We start from the raw sequence: 10,128 nt of genomic DNA on the forward strand, positions 1-10,128 counted from the left end.
AGGAAGGGGGGCTGGGGCGACAAGAATTCAAAACCAACAACAAAAAACAGGATCAAGAAAGAAGAAAGAAAGAAAAAAACGGACCAAGCAGCCTAGTCACACTTACAAATGAAGCCGCACGGCCCCCAAAAAACGGGAGTACCCACATCCTCCCCCTGTGCCTGAAGGATGCCCTGCCAGCCCAGCCCCAGCCGCAGCCCAGGCACAGCAACGGCGGAAGGAGGACAAGGCCGGAACCCACGGGCCACAAGGACTTGACCTAACACGGCAAGCCGCTGGTGGGCTTGGCGGGGTGGCTGGGGGGGGGTCCCCTCTCAGCGCAGGCCTCTCCACCTCCACTGTGTCAGATCACTGTACGAATTGGTGAGGAGGCTATGTCAAGCGCCGCATCTGCAGAAACTGACATGGCGTCCTGGGGAGCTGAGAGGAGAGGAGATGGAGGAGAGCGAGGAGGAGGGATGAGCGGAGGCGAGGAGGGAGGCGAGGAGGATGAGGAGGAACGAGAGGAGTCGAAGGCTGGCGGGGAGGAGGAGGACCAGGCCTCGGAGGCCCCTACTACTCGTACAAGCCCAAGCGCAAGGCTGGAGACGCAGGCAAGGGAAGAAGCTGGGGGAGGCGGGATGAAAGAGGAGGAAGGCCGAATAGCTGGCGAAAGAAGCTGGAACGGAGAGCTGGGAGGAGATTGCCCGGCGGCGAGGGCCGCAGGGCGTTGTGTTTTTTTGCCCGTGCGCGAGGGAGGGCACGCGGCGGGGACTGTGCCCAGGCATTTGCCACCCTGAGGAGTGCGAAGCACAGGAGGCCCAAGGCGGGGGCTCCACAACTCTCGGGCTGGACGGAAAGCCTTCCAAGCTCGCGCCCTCACTGCGCCAAGGTGGGCAAGACGGCGCGCCCTGAGCCGCCACGGGCCAGAGGCATGCTGCCGAGCGGCCAGGGGGGGACCCCACGACTGTCATTGCTACTCCAGGGGCTGCGTGGCCCCGAGCTTGGGGACGCAAGGCGGAGGCTCCCAAGAGAGGCAAGTCTCCTATCCGCGGGAGAGGCGCGGTTGGCGGGAGCGCTGATGCTGAGGGAAGATCAAAACCGCCTCACTGCAGGACCTGTCATCTCAGGGGGGGGGGAGGAGCCCTCAGTTGTGGCAGGAGGGGGTACCTTTGCATCACCACTCTGTGCAGGAAGTTCACTGGCTCTGAATCGGGAGCGGCCGGGAATCTGGCAGTGTCGGGCAGGGGAACAAGCTGGGGAGTGGGGGCAGGTGGGAGCTGGGCGGGGGGGGACCGGAATGGAGGGGAGGGGTGCCAAGGTCAACCCTTCTACCATGAGCCATACCCAATCGTCTATGGGCCCCAGCTTCTTTGCGCATCCCCTTACAACTTCGCAACTTGGCGCTCTCCAGTTGATATAACATGTGGTCCTACCTGATGAGAAGGTGGGGGGGGCCCTTCCCTTCCTACCAGGGGTTCTTGGATACGCAGGTCAACCTAAGCAGCACCCTACCCCCCCAACTCCACCGCTCCCCAACTCTCCCTCCCACCAGTCCCCATAAGGGGAGTGGGAAGGAAAGGGCAGGGGTTGAAGAACCCCAGAAGGGAGATGTGGGGGAGCTTGGCCAGATCCCCCCTTTCACCAGATGCCACCCTCCCTGAACCCCTGCCATACCAGCTCCCTGGCCTCCTGCCCATTGGAGCCCCTCCACACTCTTGTGCAGGACTTGGGGGCTCTGGAGCTCAAGGGTCAGGCTGTTGTGTGAGATTGTAGTTTCCCACCACCTGGGAAGGGATCTTGGTGTGTTTCCCCTCCAGTTTCATCCAGGGAATGGCCTCCGTGAGGGGCAGGGCCAGCTCCCACCCTTCTCCGCCTTGGAGGCCACTGAGCAATTACTTAAATGAATTCTACTCATAGCCCCACCAGCTCTGAATGTTTAACCCGCCCCCTGATTCGTAAACCTAGGGGGAAACCATCTCCTTCACCTAATGTTCCCCCCTCGTTCTGAAGCTGTCTATAAGCCCTGTGCCAGATTTTGCTTCCCAGCACCGTCCTCTTTGTGGCCCAGGGCCTGGACCAACCATTGTGATACCTGACACTTACGCACCTGGGGTGTGGCTTTGGAGTCCATTCTTCCCGCGGTGGGTTCTGTGCCATTTCCTTCACATAAGATGCCATTCCCTTCCGTGGCTTCATGCTTTTGGATCTTCCCTATTCCTCCTTATACTCCTTAGACTCTGGAGGATGGCCTCCCCATCCGGTTCAAGGAGGGTGGGGGGAGGGCTACTATCTGTTCCATGGCTGAGTACTTTCCAGCCCAGGCAGCACCAATCTCAGCCCTACTTTGACCCTCAATCATAGTGAGCCCCAGACTCTTCCAGGCAACACAGAAAGTAGGTAGATAGAGGCTAGATTGCACCTCTTCCTGCCCTCTACAATATGGCTGCTTCTGGGGCTTAACCAGATTTTGGTGGGCCAGGAGGGACGGAGCATCATATGGGATGGGGAGGGAATCTACTTTTCTCCTGTTTTTTTTTCCCCCCGTGATGGTTTCTCCCAGACTGAAGGGCCCACTAGCCAGAAAGAATGGATGGGGGTTGGATGGGCTGTGGTAAGCCTCCAAGATTTGCGACCTATGACCCTCGACATCCTTTACCTTAACCCCCTTGTGTTCCCCCAGATCACTTCCTCCACCAATCACGCAATCAGATGGTTTTTGGGGTGAACCATCCCCTACTTCCCTTGGTGGGCTTTGGGGTTCCACCACCACACTTTCCCGTGCAACATAGCAAACCTTACACCCCGATGCTTTGACTCAGTTCCCCACACACCCAAAAGATCCCAGCCTAGGGATGGGGTGGTACCGGGGACCGTTAAAAGTCCTAATCCCTTAATTGTGCACTAGTGTAACCCTGGCAGGGGGGTCCCTAGTGTTGCCTTCCAGTGGGCGGAGTTGAAAGAAATGTTTGCTCCTAATTCTTCTTGATAACTGGGCCCTCCCCACTCTGTGATTGGATTTGAACATTTTCCATCCACCCACCTCCCCCCCAGAAAAAAAAATAAACCAACACCGCTCACGAGGGCGAGAGGAGAGCCAGTTTGGGGGAAGCGGGCGACAAATTTGAAAAAATGGGAATGTGAGGAGTGCAGTTTAAAACGGGGAAAAAGTGTGTCATCCAAATGGCAGCCATTTTTCTCAGGCTACTGTTTTTGTGGGCCAAGAATGGCCTGCCCTCTCAACTGATGTGGAAACGCGGCAAGATCATGGGCTCTTTTGGGAGGGGGAGGGGGTTTTGGGGGGGAGGGACAGAGATGCAACTCTACTGCCTCTTCTCACCCTCCCAGCTACGGAAAGGGGAGGTTTTCGACAGGGCTCCCTGAATGTTAACCACGGAGGAGTGTCGCCCTCCTCACTCCTCCTCTGTTCTCTTTGCACTTTCTTGGTTCTTGGCCACGTCCGAGGTGAAGTGTTTACTACTGAATCGTACCATACCGAGTTCCAATGTTTTAAGGGGGGAGAAAAGTTTTTTTTTTCTAAAACGGGGAAAAATGCAAAAGAAAAAAAAAAAAATCACAAAAAAAATTCCCACAAATCGTGGTTTCGTGGCACTTTTAGGAAAAAACCTGCGAAAAGAAGTTGTCAGTAATAACGAATACATATATATCTACACAACAAATATATATATAAAATCTATTATAATATATTTTATATATATATATATATTTAATTTTTTTTTTTTGAATTTTTTTTTGATTTATATATACACAGCGGAACCACACGAGAGGGACTGAGAAGGCCTTGGAGGGCAGGGGGCAGATGCGATTGAACAGTCCCCCTATATCCTTTAACCTGCACTCACTTTGAGGCAAAAAGGGGCCAACAGGATGGAAGGGGTGCGGTATGGACCCAGGGGAATTGTGACATTGTCAGAACAGGTCCAAAGATTCTAAAACCATGGACATTTTGGGGAGAACATGAGACTGTAGACATTTTTATTTTTTGCAAATATTGATTTAGGCATAAATAGTTTCCAGAATTTGGTGGGTGTCTGGCTAACAAAGGAGATTGTGGCGAAATGGTCGATTTAAAATACATGTATCGAGTTGGGGAACTTGAATATGTGGAAGTTCACATGGTTGGAAATTGGTGGGAGGTTTGCACAATTTTGTCTTTTTGAAAATTATTAAGTCATTGTCGTTTGTGCCCTATTTCCCCATGTCCCTGGGCCGAGAATGGTTGCGGTGGAGTGGGAAGGCCAACTGGCTTCTGTGCCACCAGCACGCAACGATTTAGAATTTACCGACTCTAGCTCTATACGTAGGTGAGCGACCCAGTATTTAGAGAACAACTGACAATTGTTATCTCAGCATTTGGGTGTGTGTGTCCAACTCTCTAGGCCAATAAACCAACAAGACAAACGAAATGTGCTCGCGCAGTGGGGGGATGGGACCGGTGCAATTATTGGCGTTGGCATGTTGCGGTGTCTGGCTGGACAGGTGACATGCGTAACCTGTTGTCCCACAGGGATTGCCCTGACAAAGTTGTAGGCCCTAGGTCTCCCTCTTAGGACAACAAACTTCCAGCAAATTTAAGTAGGTTGTGGAGAGCACCGTGCTTGACCCTAGGGTACTTCACTGTTAATTGCTTGATGTGCAGCCACTAGGCTTAAAGCTCATGACTTTGCTTCGTGACCCATCCGAGGCGAGAACTTAAACGCAGTCCAGTGCGCGAGCCTGCTGGGCACAAGATCTTCATCTCCCAGATTGAAGCCCTCTTCTCCAAACTCGAAGGACAACAGGCACAGAAAATGTTGTGAGGGCGTGGCTATAAGAGACTCCCAACCAACCCTTTCTTGTTCCACATCCTGGCCTGCCCACGGGCTTCCCCCCAACTCCCTGTCCCTCTCCACTCCCCTGTATTTTGTCTAGTGTTATGCCAGGCATGGGCACGTAATGATGCGTGTTAGGGTGGGTGGGGCCTTGGAGGGAATTTGATTACATACCGTGACCAAGAGTGGGCAGCCACTAATCAGCAGATCTGCAGGGTTGCTTGCCAAACAGGGGGATCGACACTGGTGCTACTGTCGTAGTCTTAAAACGTTTCAACGATGAAGCCCAGAAATCAAAAAAAAAATCCAAATTTCTCTGTGAAATATCCACATTTTAAAAAGGTAGCAAACCAATTCAATTTTAATTCTGCTGGCCAACAACACATGAGGCCAACAACAAAACACACCAGTTTCTGTAACCTCTGATTGTATACTGTATAATGCTTGTTGTTCTCATCTTCTCATATGATCCTCAGACTAGGGAGCGAGATTATTATTAGTAGCTTCATTTACAAGATGGGGAGGAAAACTGAGGCACAGGGCAGTTGAGTAGCTTGTCCAAAGTTTTGCAGCAGCCAAAAGCTGGACTTGAGGTTTTTACAGTGTGCCTTTTTTTTATCCTCATACAAATGCCATCTCTTTTAGAAATAACCTTTTTGGTTATCTCAACGATCAATACATAGGTACAAAAGTACAATAAAACTACCAGAAAAGATAAAAAACAAAGAAAACACACGACCACTGAGTCACCAACATGCAAACATAAACACTATTACATAGTGTACTTCCTTACGAGAAAAAAAATTTCCCTATTCGATTCAACCAGAGGCCCCCGTATGGCTGGTACCGGCTGGTTTAGGGTTACGGATCTGTGCCTAGCGTGGCGTGGGATATTACAGTGCAAACAGACACTAGTTCCTGCCTCGCAAGGCTTACATTTTTTTCTAGTTCTTGTTCTTTTGTTCCATTCTTGCCAACCCTAGATGTGAATAATCCAATGGCGCTTCTTCAGAAGCCAAGAGAAATAAGCGGGATGAGTGCATTTCAGGTTGGGCCCCCAAGTGCCCCCCATCTGCCCAGTCCCACCGTTGGGCTTCCTCCTAGAGAAACGAAAATGATGAAGAGGAATATGGACATCCTAGTGAATGGGATGGTTTAAGATGCAGAAAGGGATTAGGACGTTGAGAGTCCTACCAACTCTCAATTCAACTGGCCGAGAAACCTCGGTCTCTGGCCCATCTCGTCCTCAAGGCGGGAAGGTGGGTCGGGAGGGGGCGCAAGCTGGGTACGGTTGGCGTCCAGAAAGATGACGAGGGTCCCGACGCTCGTGAGCGTTAGAAAGTCCCACAAGGAAGGGCGGTCCCACCACCATGGCCACAAACTGCCGTGCCTCCTTCAGCTGGGGGTAGGAAGAGGAAATGTTCCTGAGCTCCAGCATGGTGACCCCCAGGGGAGGCGGCCCCAAGGCACCTGATAACGCACCCCCAGGTCTCCTACCACGGCTTGTGAGACAAGGGCGGGTCACGCAGAAATAGCAGAGAGGCGAACTGCTGGCGACGGAAGGGGTGAGTAAAGAAACAAGTCCGGGAAACCAGGGGGCGGGGGCGGGACCAAGGTGAGGCAAACTTCCAATCAGAACTAAAATCGAGGTGCTGGGGCGGAGCCTAAGTTTGCGGGTGGAGCCAAGGCACCCAGCGGCCTTGCCTTAGGCCCACACCTCTTTGGACTATCACCGCGGCGTCCGTGGTCCCTCCTTGTTCCTGCAGCGGTGAAGCGATTCTGTAGCTGGATTGAGGGAACGACCTCCACGTCAGTCGGGAGGCAGGCCCACGAGCCGGTTTGGACCACTCGGTAAAACCGCCGCAGGTCCGGGGCAGGACAGTTCAGCGCTGGGAACCATGGAAGAGGAGAGGCTTGTCTGGCTCGGGCCCGGGGCGCCGCAAAGACGGTCCCTGCGCGGCGTGCTCATGGCCAGCCCCGACCCAACTCCCTCCTCCAACGCCCATCCAAGGTTTTCAAAACGTTTCGTAAGAGAGCACTTCAGGTTCTCTCCGACAGCGGCGACCTCTCTAGCCTTTCCGCAATTCATCCTCCTATTCCCTTACGCTTTAGTTCCCACCTCCCCGCAAGGTGGGGCAACAGAAGGGATACTACAAGTCCCATGTGCATCAACCACGACAATTCCTCCGGGAGCTTAGGCACGCCCTGCCTTCAGCACAGTCTCCTGGGAAGTGTAGTTCTCCTCTCTCCTTCTTACGTGGGCGATGGGGAGTGATTAACTACCTGTTGGGTTTGGGGGAGAGAAAATCTTATGGTGGCTTTGCGGTATGGATGAAATATTCATCTGTTCCCCGACCCCAGCCCACTTCCTGGGAATCCCTGAGCAGGTATAGGGGTGGCTCCGGTTATGGTCTGTTTGTTTGGTCTCTCTCAGGTTGGGGTCTCTTCAGACCCAGATACGGTATGGGAGTTTGTGGATAAAGATCTGCAGAGTAGAAGAAAAGAAGAGCCGATGATGAGGGGGGGCTCTTATGCTCTCCAGACCAGAAGGGAAGCGCCAACCACACCCCACGGCACGTGCCCATTCCTGCGCATGCGTGCATGCGTCCCACAGATGAAGATGCACACTACCAGCCCAGAGTTCGTAGTGGGTTGAGGAGGCATCCTGACTGGTAAAGAAAAGTTCTGAGGGCTTGCCACCCTGATAGTACCTACCCTAGAATGCTTCCTTGCGGACCCACGATGGGCAGTATGGATGAGAGGAGAGTTCGGGATCTACGCAATGTTAATGATGGATGGATAAACCTAATAATTGGGTCAACATGTTCAACACCCAAAGGACCTTGGCACTTTGGACACTCTACCCACGGAGTTGTTAGTTTCTCCCTCAGGTCTGTGTGAAAGGGAAGGGTTGAAGTTGGTGGGACGGGAGGGCGCGGATACCTGGACAAAAAAGCCAAATACTAGGATTGAGGAGTTAACACAGGTTTGGAGAGCGAGATCTTCTGTACCTGCGGACCCAAAGTGGGCTTTGGTGGGTGTGGGTGAGTGCGATGGTGGCAGGTTGAGGACTACGACGCTAAGGGATGCACTGAGAAGGTGACGAGGACCCATGGTAAACATGAGGTATTTGATAATGATGGGGACCAGGACAGGGAGTGAGTCATCAGGAACTGGTTGTCTGCCCTCAGCAGCAGCAGGAAACAGTACAGGGTCAGCAGGGCACAAGTATCGAGAGCCCCCGCGCCCATCTTCTCGTCCTTGGGGGAACAGAGGGGAGGCGGAAGGATTAGGCTTCTCAGAAAGCAATCTCCACTGGATAATCAGTGGCCGTGTCTCAGCCCACACTCAAGGGACAGGCTTTTGGCAAGGGCAACACTGCCATGCAAATTCACTCCTACTTGATACCATCCAACCTGGCGACTGATTCCCCATAAAATTCCAAACTTGTAACCACCTACTCGACTTTACCTCTCCATCTTGGGGTGTCCACTGGAGACATCTCGAACATTAAACATGTCCAAAACAATTAATTCCCTCACCACCGACTCCCCACATAGTCTGCCTCGTTCATAAATGACAACTCGACCTTTCTCGTGGTTCAGGCCAAATCCGTTTGGGGGGGTTCCCCCAATTGCTCAGCTCTCCTCCCCCCCTTCCCTTCTATGTTTTTCCTTTTTTGTTGTTTTTGTTTTCCCCCCATATCAGCCAATCCATACCAAACACCTTATTGGCTCTATCTTCAAAAGTAGTGTCCTGAAACTGATGACTTATCACATCTACCTACTACCATTCCTTGGTTACCAGCCACATTACCTCAGATCGAGTTATTTATAAGACTCCTCTGTTGCTTCATCACTTTGCCCCCCTGCTGACTGTTCTCAACGCAGCAAGCCCGGATTGATCCCGTTAAAATGTTAAATCAGATCATATCACTCCAGTGGCATTCCCATCGCTCCTTAGCAATAAAAGTTCCGTGGTTGAAGTCGTTTTACAAGCCGGGCCTTCCCATTAGCTCATCTGACTGGCATTCACATACTGTTTCTCTTCTGCTTACTATTCATTCAGTTACGTTGGCTATTGTCTTGAATATGCAAGGCCACGCCCACCTCAGAGCCTTTGCATTCCTGTTAAATCTGCCCTCTGGTTAATTTCTTCACCCAGTATCTACCAGGGTCATTCTCTCACTTCCTTCAAAGTCTTGGTTCAAATATTGATCAAAACATTCCCCTTTTTAGTGAGGCATTCACTGGACCAATCCTTAGTTTTAAATTGCAACCCCTGTGATAACCATAGCGGAGAAAGCATAGATGAAAAATTATATTAATCTCCTGTAAACTGAGTCACTTTGCTGTACAGCAGAGAAATGAAACACAAACATTGTAAATCAACTCTATATGTTCATAAAATTGGTGTTAAATATAAATAAATAAATGTGCAACACCCTACCCCCATTTCTCATCCTCCCCAAACACTTTTCCTATTTTTCCTCTCTAGGAATTGAACCTTCCTACATTATACTTCTAGGAGCTTCCCCGGTGGCACAGTGGTTAGGAATCGCCTGCCAATGCAGGGGACGCTGGCGTTCGTTGTGGAAGCCCCTGGTCCGGGAAGATCCCACATACCGCGGGAGCAAACTAGCCAACGTGCCGCCACACTACTGAACTTGTGATCTAGAGCCCGCGTGCCACAACTACTGAAGCCCCGCGCTAGATTCGTGTTCCACAACAAGAGGAGGCCACCGCAATGAGAAGCCCGTGCACTGCACGAAAGTAGCCCTGTTCACCACCCAAATAGAGAAAGCCCCGCGCAGCAACGGAGGCCAAACGCAGCCTAAATAAAAATTAAAAAATAATATATACTATCCAATGGGGTTATTATGTTTACTCACTGTCTCCCCCACGAATATAAACTCCATGAGAGCAGGGATTTGTGCTGTTTTATTCACTGATGTATTCCCAGTGCCTGCACGTTACAAGATGTTCAACAAGTATGTTAAATGAATGAAGGACCAACCCTGCGGCAGGAACAAGAGCAATCGAAGGACTCTAAAAAGGAAACCAAGTATGTAAGAATATGCCAAGGTGGCTGGTTATTACTGTGGCATACAAAACACGGCACTGCAAACGTCAGGAAGGTATTATTGAATAAATAACTATTACGGTCTGTTCTACTTTAGTCCTGTATATTGGGTTCCAAGATTTGCCTTGCCTCCAGAGAAGGAGAAGTACATGTGGAAAGTGTGTCTAGAGATGCATCTCTCTCCGTCCTAGCGAATGCCAGAGAGGGCTTGATTACAAGAGAAGGAAAGCGTGTG

General features: G+C 51.5%; 1 protein-coding gene across 4 annotated transcripts in view; it reads right to left on the bottom strand.

The window, feature by feature from the left end:
* CHRNB1 (cholinergic receptor nicotinic beta 1 subunit) overlaps positions 1–10,128 on the bottom strand; it is a 48,746-nt gene that overhangs the window by 34,629 nt on the left and 3,989 nt on the right. The window lies entirely within an intron of this gene.

This window comes from Monodon monoceros, unplaced genomic scaffold (assembly GCF_005190385.1).
Source record: "Monodon monoceros isolate NGI ecotype Baffin Bay Population unplaced genomic scaffold, NGI_Narwhal_1 Super_Scaffold_9, whole genome shotgun sequence".
In the NCBI taxonomy this organism is placed as follows: Eukaryota; Metazoa; Chordata; class Mammalia; order Artiodactyla; family Monodontidae; genus Monodon; species Monodon monoceros.